This window comes from Coturnix japonica, chromosome 24, assembly GCF_001577835.2.
Source record: "Coturnix japonica isolate 7356 chromosome 24, Coturnix japonica 2.1, whole genome shotgun sequence".
NCBI lineage: Eukaryota > Metazoa > Chordata > Aves > Galliformes > Phasianidae > Coturnix > Coturnix japonica.
The window spans coordinates 1,137,734-1,147,295 of NC_029539.1; positions in this window are offsets into that span (position 1 = coordinate 1,137,734).

Consider the following 9,562-nt stretch of genomic DNA (forward strand, 5'->3'; position numbering starts at 1 on the left):
CACTTGACTTATCCAAGGAGCGTTATACGAGGAGAAAGGATTTCTGTTTTTTCCCCATTTCTTGCTTGATGATTTCTTGCTTGAACTCAGGCTGGGAGCTACAATGAGTTTCCTCTGCCATTAAAACACATGAAGATCAGTTTTTGAAGCATTTTTTTTCCCCACAGAGTTCTAACAAATTCATGACAGGCCCAGAGAAATAAAGGGGTGATGGGGCAGAACTTTGGCCCCTGTCTGGTTGGCTGCAGTCACGATGCTTTGTGTTGTTGCAGATCCTTTGTCTGCGGAAGTCTTTTGTAAAGTAAAACGACTTCAGTTCAACCGTATCTATTGGACTTGAAATGGCATTTCATTTAAAAAAGGCCAATGGCCTGTTTATACAAGAATGAGATTAGATGGTCTATGAACTGTATAATTGTCAGGTATTGTTCTTGGATAGCAGCAACAGCACTATTATCTCAAAATAAAACGTTTCTACAAGCCTTAAGTGCGGTATTGCTCAGGATGAAGGGAGCAATTTACTGGGAATAATTTACTAATGGGTTGCACCACTTAGTTTGGAGTTCACCGGGTTTGGAAGCACAAAGAGGGGCACTGAATCAAACCAGCAGATTTCGTGTGCATGTCATTCCAATAAACAACAGCAAAAAGGCAATCCAAAAACAGGAAAAGCCAACAGCTTCTCCTTCAGGGAGCATCAAAGATATTCTGATTTCACTGATTTCAAAGTGGAACAAATATCCTCCAGTGCATTTTTCTGTAACTTTTTGGAGCTGGATACTGAGCACAGCATCTTGGAAACTTTAATTTTCGGTGTGTGCCCTTTCTTTCATCCAAAATGTGTTCCACAAAGTGGAAACCAGATGTAGGATTTTGTATTGATAGCCAGTGTGTTCATCTGATTTGAGGAATCTGAATGGATTTGTATGGGGATGGGGTAGAAAGTACCCAGGGAAAATGGGTTTCTTCCCCATGAGGAGGAGGTGGTGGTTGGTGTTTCTGTGCTATTCTAGGAGAAGGAGAAATGCAAAGTTACAGAGTTTTGGAAATTCTAAGGAAGGTGAATTCCTAAATCACGAGCAAAGTTGGTGATTTTCCAGCAAAGAGCTTTGGGGAAATGTCACTTCCCACCTCCCAGATGAAAATAATTGGTTCTGACTCAGCCCTACTTCACAGTGGGAACAATTCCAGCGATATTTTTTTTGTGGTTGTTAATCCCATTCTAATCACTTATGAGTCAATCTGGGTGAGAATGCAATACTCTAGCTGCCTGGGCTAGTTTTTAATGAGTCCATAAGACACTGAAGATGTTTTTGTTCCTCTTTTGGATGAGTTGCAATCTTAGTGTCTTATTTTTCAACGTGATAAAGAGCAAAATTAGCTCTCTTAAATGCTGTTTCATACATGCTTACACTGAATTACTTTCACTGACTTTGCTAAGAGCTTCTTGAATGGAAAGCCTGTTCAGAATGTGTATGTTGAGATGGAATGAAAACGGCAAGGGATAAATGGTAAAACCATTGAATTACCTCTTGGATAAATCTGTTCATATTTCCCTGTTCTGTGTCACATCTGCAGATGGAATAAAACACCTCCAAATTCTGTTAGAGTTGAATATGCTGATCCCTTCCATTGACAGTAGACAAGAGATCCTTCTCTTGTTTTAGGGCTCTTCTCCATTGGGTTTATTTCTCCTCTCATCATTCTCATTCCAACACCTCCTGTCCTAGAGTGGCTTGTCACTTATTGGTGGGTCAGATCAGAGAGGTGCCCTTGGGGTTGAGCCTTGCGACTGTTCAGGGGGTGTTTGGCTTCCAATTCTAACAGCAAGAAACAAGCCCTGATGTTGAAATCCAAACTCCCCTACAGGGATGGAAAGCTCTCATATCCGGAGTTCTGGCTGGGACCCACCTTTTATTGTACCCACCGTTTAGATAATTTTGCAAAGCACTGAGCTCATCCTGCAAAATGGTAAGTTTCCCCCAGGTTCCCAGCAAGGATGAATGGGCTCTCATCCTTCATTTAAATAAGAAAAAAAAAGGTTTAGCCCCAGGCCAGTACAAAGGCATTGGTGTTGGGGTGGGTTTTCAGTTCCCCTTTGTTTCCATCACTTGCTTCTGGAGGAGAATGGAGAAGGAAAGTAAGAAAGTGATGGGTGAGCAAAGAGGGGAGAATGATGTGAAAGGAAAGAAGCTAAAGCTGAAAAGATAGGATAAATGAAGAAAGCTCAGGCTGTGTAAAGGCAGATTGATTGCTGGGGTTTAACTACATAGGCAAGGAACAGCGTATTACAGGTTTTTCACAAGTTTCCTCTTACACTGAATAATTAAAATGTAATTGAATAAAGGACACTTGGATTACATTTATACTACAATACAAGACTTGGGCCCAAATCTACATCTCGAAAAAGACGTTGGTTTGAAGCACAGATCTGGAATCTGGGGTGTTGAATGCAAACATCCCGTAACCAACTTGCTCTCTTTCATCTCAAACTGTGGTAATACCAGGTTGGATTTATCAGGTTTTACCATTAATTTTAGAATTAGTGGTCTGGGGGCACCAATCTTCAGAACAAGGTAGGCCTTCCCAAGCTCCAGCCGGGGAACCCATGTTGTTCATCTTGAACATACTGTCCCAACACAGAGAAATAATTACAGCTTAGCTTGGCAGTGACAGGAAGGAAGCTTCTTTATCGCTGCTGGGATCCATAGGTGCCAAAAGGGAGATGTGTGTTGCTTGGCTGTTGCCAGTGGTGAGAGTGTAACCCCCCCAGGCTGTTCTGACACATCCGTTACCTGCTAGAAACACCGAGGCACTTGTTATTCATACAATTGAGAGTCACAGAGTTACTCACCGAGAGAAGTTCCTGAAATTATCCTGGTCGTGGGCAGCCAACATGCAATGGGAGCTTTTGTTCCCCAGAGATTAGTGAGAAATGCTTTCTTCAGAAAGAAATTTCACAAGTCAGAATATCCTGGGGAAGAAGCCTGCTGAGCATGACAGAGCACCACCAAGAGCAGGGGAAGCTGTGTTAACCCTTGGGCAAATGCTTCTGATATTTGCTAAAAGCCAAATGAATGAACCTATTCCCATCCTATTCCCAAGGCACTGATCCCTCGCAGGTTAAGGGCTGCACAACAGCAGCTCTCTGCAGCCCTCACTTAGAGCTTAGACACCCTAGAAGAGCTGGGTTTGCACACAGGAATTTCTACATGATCAAAATTAAATGCAGCTAATCCATAACGTCATCTTTTTCTCCATATTTCATTTATTAGGGTGGGGAGCATGACTCAAGAGAAATTATTTCCTCTCTTGTCCATGCTTCTCATTACTGGAAATACAATGGTACTTTTTCCCCTTCCTTTTTGTGTTATTGGGGATAATGATGCTGAGTAGGTGTCTGATAATGGGATTAGAAGCCCAGACTGGGAGTTACCTGCCTTATTCTGTGTGAATATTTACCCCTGAGGTAACAATTAGCTCCATTTGTGCACTGAAAAGTCACCCATCAGTGGTAATGGGAAGCTGTCAAAGAGCAGCGGCCAGGCTGACGTGGTTTGCTGCTCTTGCCAGCAGAGATGGAGGATATGGAGAATAACTCCTCCTGTATATCAGCCAACCATCAGCACTGCACATGAGCTCCATGGTTTGCTCTGCCCCCTCCCAAGGACCAGGCCCTCCCCACATCTCCTCCAATCCTTGCTACTTCCCCTTTCATAAGTCTTTCAGGTGCTGTTTACAAACACATTAAGGGTGATGTTACGTTTTTGCTCCTGAAGCAAAGTCCTGTGGCAGTCCTCCATTAGTCCTCCCATGCCTTGTACCACTTCTTCAGCCCTCAGCTCCTGCTTTTCCTGCAGGTTATACAATCCTTTTTGGTATGGCAGTCTGACTCAGCCTTTTGTCATCAGCGCACGTTGATGGCTCAGCCCTGCTTCTTCTACCCAGGGTTTTAATTAAAGCCTTGTACAAAATTAGTCTCTGTCTGAAGCCCAAACAGCTCCATTACACAACTTCCCTGAGCCCACTTGTATCCCCCTGAACACTCTCCTGACCTCTATCTGCCTGTCATACAAAACCCCACGTTTGTCAGCGAAGTAATTAATTCCCTCTACAGAATTATGCAGCTCACACAAATGACAGCTTGTACTACATTTCCCTTGTCTATAAAAGCCAATTCGTATCCTTTTTTGCTCTCTTCAGATTTTCTCCCCTGTCTTGGGCACACACGGCATTTCTCCAGTGCCACCTATGTCCGTGTTGTGTTATTCCAAGTGTTGCTCTTGGACTCCTCAGCTCTGTGATAAGCATCTCATTGGCAGCACAGCCAATCTGAGATTTGTTCCTTGCAGATTTGTCTCAGTTCTGGCTTTTCTGCCCTCATTTCCTCCCATATCCGATTCCTGCTTCCAGCAATTTGAGTATTTACACTCTTGGCCACACAAAATCAAGGTTACCATTTCATAAAGGCAAACTTTGCCTTCCATAAGAGCAGAACTGCACTTTCCCTACTTCAAGAAGCCCAAAAGAAGTGGATACCAGTGGGGAGCACAGGGAGATATGGGCAGAGCACCCATGTTCCAGCCAAGCCTGCTTCCTTCTGAGAATTCAAAGCTTAGCAATCCTGCACAGTGTCACTTCAAGCAGTTCTGATGACAATATCCCTCCATCTCTTTGGTGTTGTTAATCTTTGTTTTTTTCTCCCCTCTTCCTCTCTGTTTATTTTTGTTGCAGATTTATTAGGTGCACATTTAAGTGCCATTTAGCTTTGCAGAGCTGTCATCACCAGCTCTTTATGAATGGGATCATTCACTGACAAACTATTTAAACACTAAAAGGGGGGAAATTTACTGCTGCAGGTCAGCGAAGAAGCCAAGATCAACTGAAACTCAGCTGCATTTCTCCTTGAATAGAGGAATGTGACGAAGGAGCTCAGAGTTTTCTTTAACATATCCTCATCCTTAATTTATCCTCCAACGTCAAAGTGAATGTCACTCTCTTTTGCAGTGGTATTTTACCTAAAATAATGCCTTTCTTTGTGACAGCTTGCAAGAGCCAGCTGTAACATTCAGGTCTGGGGCTGAAACTGGCTCTTCACACCCATCCCTGGTGATACCAAGATGCTGCAGATCACTCAGGTGCCATTATTTCTTTGCCATTTTGGAGAAGTGCAGCTTGAAGCCTACCAGAGTCAAGGATTCCCATGTCCTCATTGCTGTATTCATTCATGCTTTTAAGCTGGATGAACTAATAGCAGCGGGTCTCACCTGGATTTCACATAAAAGCTGCTGTGCCTCATGTGCTGTCATTTGCACATTTTGCTGGCTCCTTCTCCCATGCTCTCCTCCAGTTTCAGTTGGCAGTTGGGTCCCTTTATCCAATTTTTCTTGCTCTTATGGTATGTAAAAAATGAAGCCTCCCCGGACCGACAATTAAGTAAAGAAACTATGCTGCACTTAAATAATGGAGCAGACCTTTTTATTCTCACTTTGAGAATCCTTTGGGCAATGCCATACAGCAGCAGCTGAGGGGGTTCAGCTCACCTGACTTCGACCATCTCACTGCTGATGTTCAGACCGCCCAATTTCTCTGCTCCTGCAGAGGGTTGTTTCTCTCTGGTGGTGCCTCTTTTCCAAGCAGCTGGCTTTGTCCTATTGCATGACATTGTATACGCCTGCCAAATGATTCTTACTGCTGGCTGTAATGGCCCTGGGTATTATCATCCGCATAAATTACACTTTGGCTCCTGTGTTTCAGCAGCACTGTGCTGTGTGCGCAGTGGGTCCTGCAGCCTCATTAAGCTCTCAAGTTCATCCTTCCTGCTCCTGTGCCAATTCCTTCTTGCCCATTGATAATGAGTGCATGGAACTTCTCTGGGCGACCCTGGGTACAAGGCCTTACCTGCCTCACACTACAGTGATCCTGAGGGGTCTGAAAGTGAGAGTAGAGTCAGACCATAGCCTCCATAATTAGTGCTGATTCTAATTAATGAAGTTCTATTTTTATCCAGCTTTATTCAGGAGACACGGGTACTTTGGCATAATAGCAGGCAGCGCATTAAAAACAGGGGATCTTGCTAAACTGGCTGTGAATAGTTACATTGCCTTCTGTTCTTTGCTTTTGAACTTGGGGGAAACAGAGAGAAATATCTGTGGTTGCTTAATGGAGTATTAATAACTCACTGTTGCCATTATTCCATCTGTCAAACGTGGAAATGTTCCCCCGTGCTCAGTCGGTGTTTCTGAATGGAGACGGAATGAACGTGGCTGGGGCTGTACGAAACCTTCTATTCATAGAGCTGTGCCAAATCCCTTTCCTTGCATTCTAGTTACATTGTCAACGAATTCATCAGGTCTTGGTGCAGAGTCAGGAGCAAAAGAGCTTTAATTGCATCTTCTGGAAAATAATGCCTTTGGAGGACTGCTTTTTTTAACTTTTTAATTAACATAATTTTGCATTAAAAATAAAAGAATTGAAATGAAGTGCATCTCATTTTTAAATCTCCTGGATTTTCCCGAATGGAAAGAATGGATGATGGAGACAACAGGAGTGACCTTACACAGTGCAGCCAGCTAAGCACTGCACAGTGTGCCATGGTTAGGGTGGATTTTGCCACCATATGGGGAATACTGACATCCAGACTGAATTTCCTTATGAATTTCCTTCATTCTTATGAAGCAGTTGAGTGGCAGCAGGTAAAGAAGGGAGGAACAGGTTCCCTCCCTCTTGCAGGATGGACTGGAGTGATGGAGAATGCAGAGAAGGCCTCTGTTATTGTGCAAGGTTGCCATATCTCACCCAGTCTGCTCTATAGAGCTTTCCCTTGGCCATAAAGAAGTCATCACCGAGATGCCAAGCATGCCTTCTCTGAAGTCATCTCCCATGGATCATAAAATGAACTTGGGATCATCAGCTGCCCAGATGATGAGCTTAGAGGAGATTTATTCCACCCATGGTCCTGAGCATTGGGTGTTTCAGATGTGCTCTCAGACCCAGTGGTTCAGTGAGTGATGCATGAACTCTTCAGCCTGCAATGAGCTCTTCTAGGCTGGGGATGGGCCAAATGCCCCATGACAAACACCCCCAGCTTAATTCTGCAGTTGAAGGTTATTTCCTGATTTGTCTGTGGTTGTGTTTGCAAGTGTAAGCCTCTTCCTTTTGATGCATGTAGTGTTGTTTGTGCAGCGTGCCCTATCTGCTGACTGAACAGGGAAAATAAAAGCGGATAATAAAACAAGGTGTAAAGAACTTCAGGAACTTGGATAAATTTAGATGGTAGTATGTAGTCTGTTGAGGCAGGAAGGACACCCCCCCAACCCCCCCTTATTCTTTTCACCTGTTGCAGTAGCTTGAAATTTTTTCTTAGCTAAGATTACTGGGTTCAAGTGCAGCATAGTGCAATGCTATATAGAAACTCAGAGACGTAGTGGAGTCATATTTTTGGCTGACATAAATCAGCAGGGAGCCATTTATACCCTCCGAGGATCTGGCTGGGGATTAGCTTTGCTGCTCTGCTGTCCACCCTGCCAGAGGCTCACCCCAATGGGGAAGGAATGGCTTTGACCTCAAGAAGTCATAAAGAGAGCCCGGGGTTATGCACGTGAGCTCCCATGAATTGGTGTGTGGGAATTCACAGCAGGGCAATGTCTGTGGGCAGTTATTTGCCTTTTCTGTCCAAAGTGGGGACAGTGCATTTCCCTGGAGGGAAGGGTGGGGGCAGAAATGCTAGAAGAGCCTCAGGTCTGTATGAGCATCATTGAAGGGAGAAGATCCCTGCAAGAAAAGGGCAATGCTAGGGAACAAAAGGAGCCTGTAATTGCGGATAAACACTGGGAAAGCCACGTGAGTCATTAACCAGTGCATTAAATGGTTATATAAATTCTGGAGAGGAGAAGGAAGAGACCCAGTCAGTGAAATCTGGCACTGACAGGAAAAGCTGTTCCCACCTACTGCCTTCTGAGGCAGACAAAGGGTGAAGAAAAAGGAAAGGAAAAATAGAAACCACATACAAACATTAATTAATGCTCTGCGGGCTTCTTCTTCTTGGCCACGCTAAACCCATAATCCTTGGGATTTTAGACAGTGGCTTTCTATTGGTCTCTGGATAATGAGTGTGGAAAGGAGTGCTGAGGGAAAGCCTTCACTAGCACAGCTCACCCCCAGCAGCCAAGGCCACGCGGGGCAGGGCAATGAGAGCACTTCTCCAGCAATTCTGCTACTCTGCCAGGGGAAACACTCCCTTGGGTGAACTCTGAGGTTAAGCTGCACCATTCCTGAGTGTCATGAAGCGCTTCAAGGTACTGTCAAGAAGATGACACAAGAATTTGTTCTGAAAGTAATGCTTCCCCTCATCCCCTGCTCTCCCTTGGGGCTCACTGGCCTTGGAATTGCTGCTGGGATGGGGAGGGCTCAGGGCTGCCCAGCGCTGTAGTGAAGGGCTGTGTGCCATCCTAAGGCACAGGGCCTGGACACTCCTCCTGGATGTATCAATGGGCTTCAAGCCATTTATTATCATTTCTAGGACCCTTTTCCTTTACCTCAACATGCAGGAGTGAGCCTGACAGCAGCCCCGTTCCTCTTCCAGGAGCTGTGCTCTCTGCCATGTGCATTGCAAACCATTCATTTTCTCCGGTGAATAATGGTAGTTTAGAGTTAAGATTTATGGCATGGCTGTTAGTGCCTTGATGATAGATATGCAAGGCTATTGAGCTCTTGCCGAAGGTGGAAATCCATAACGATGATGGAACAGTCCCTCCCCAGACAGCACAAAAGGTTGATTCACTTTTTTTTCTGAAGATGTCCCCAAGCTGGCGATGCTGTTGTGTTTCCTTTCCCTTTTCCTTTGGCACACGCAGCTTTGTGCCTCCACTTTTATTTGCAAACAGAAAAGATAAGAAAATCCTCTTTTAGTTTCTTTAGTTTTTCCCTAATTTTTGTGTTTTTCTCCTAATGCCAACCCCCACCAGTTGGGTGCTTTTGACATCACTCCTCCCTACCATCTTGCTTTGCCCCACTTTGAGCAGTGTTGGTGGGTTTTTCCTGGTTCTTTGTCTGGATCCTGATTTCCCTCAAAAAATAAATAACCATTTACCATTGGAAAAACAAAAGGAGAAAAAAACAGAGTCCTGGCTTGTTTGTTGCTGGGTATTTCAGTACAAAGTAATACAAAGGAAAGAACAATTGTTTGGGGGAATGCATGGGAAACTGATTCCTCAGTCAAAACTGAGTCCTCTGTCAAAACAAAATGTTGGCTGAACTGGGGTTTGCTGGGCAGGCAGTGCCAATGCTGACATGCCTGGACCCCTCTCCCTGTCCCACTGCTCCCCGCTGGCATAACCCATCTGCAGTCACCTGGGAGGAGAGCAGAGCATCACGATAAGCAACAAACAGAGCAGCTGAGCCAAGCAAAACATAAGAGAATGTGCCGATAATCGTTGTTTTGGAATAAAGATTTGTGAACAAACACCCAGCAGCGTGTGAGTGGATGGATCCATGCTTGGCACCCCCTGGCATGGTAACGGGGTGTGTGTAGCCCCAGGCCCCCATTGGGGCTGTCCCTGCA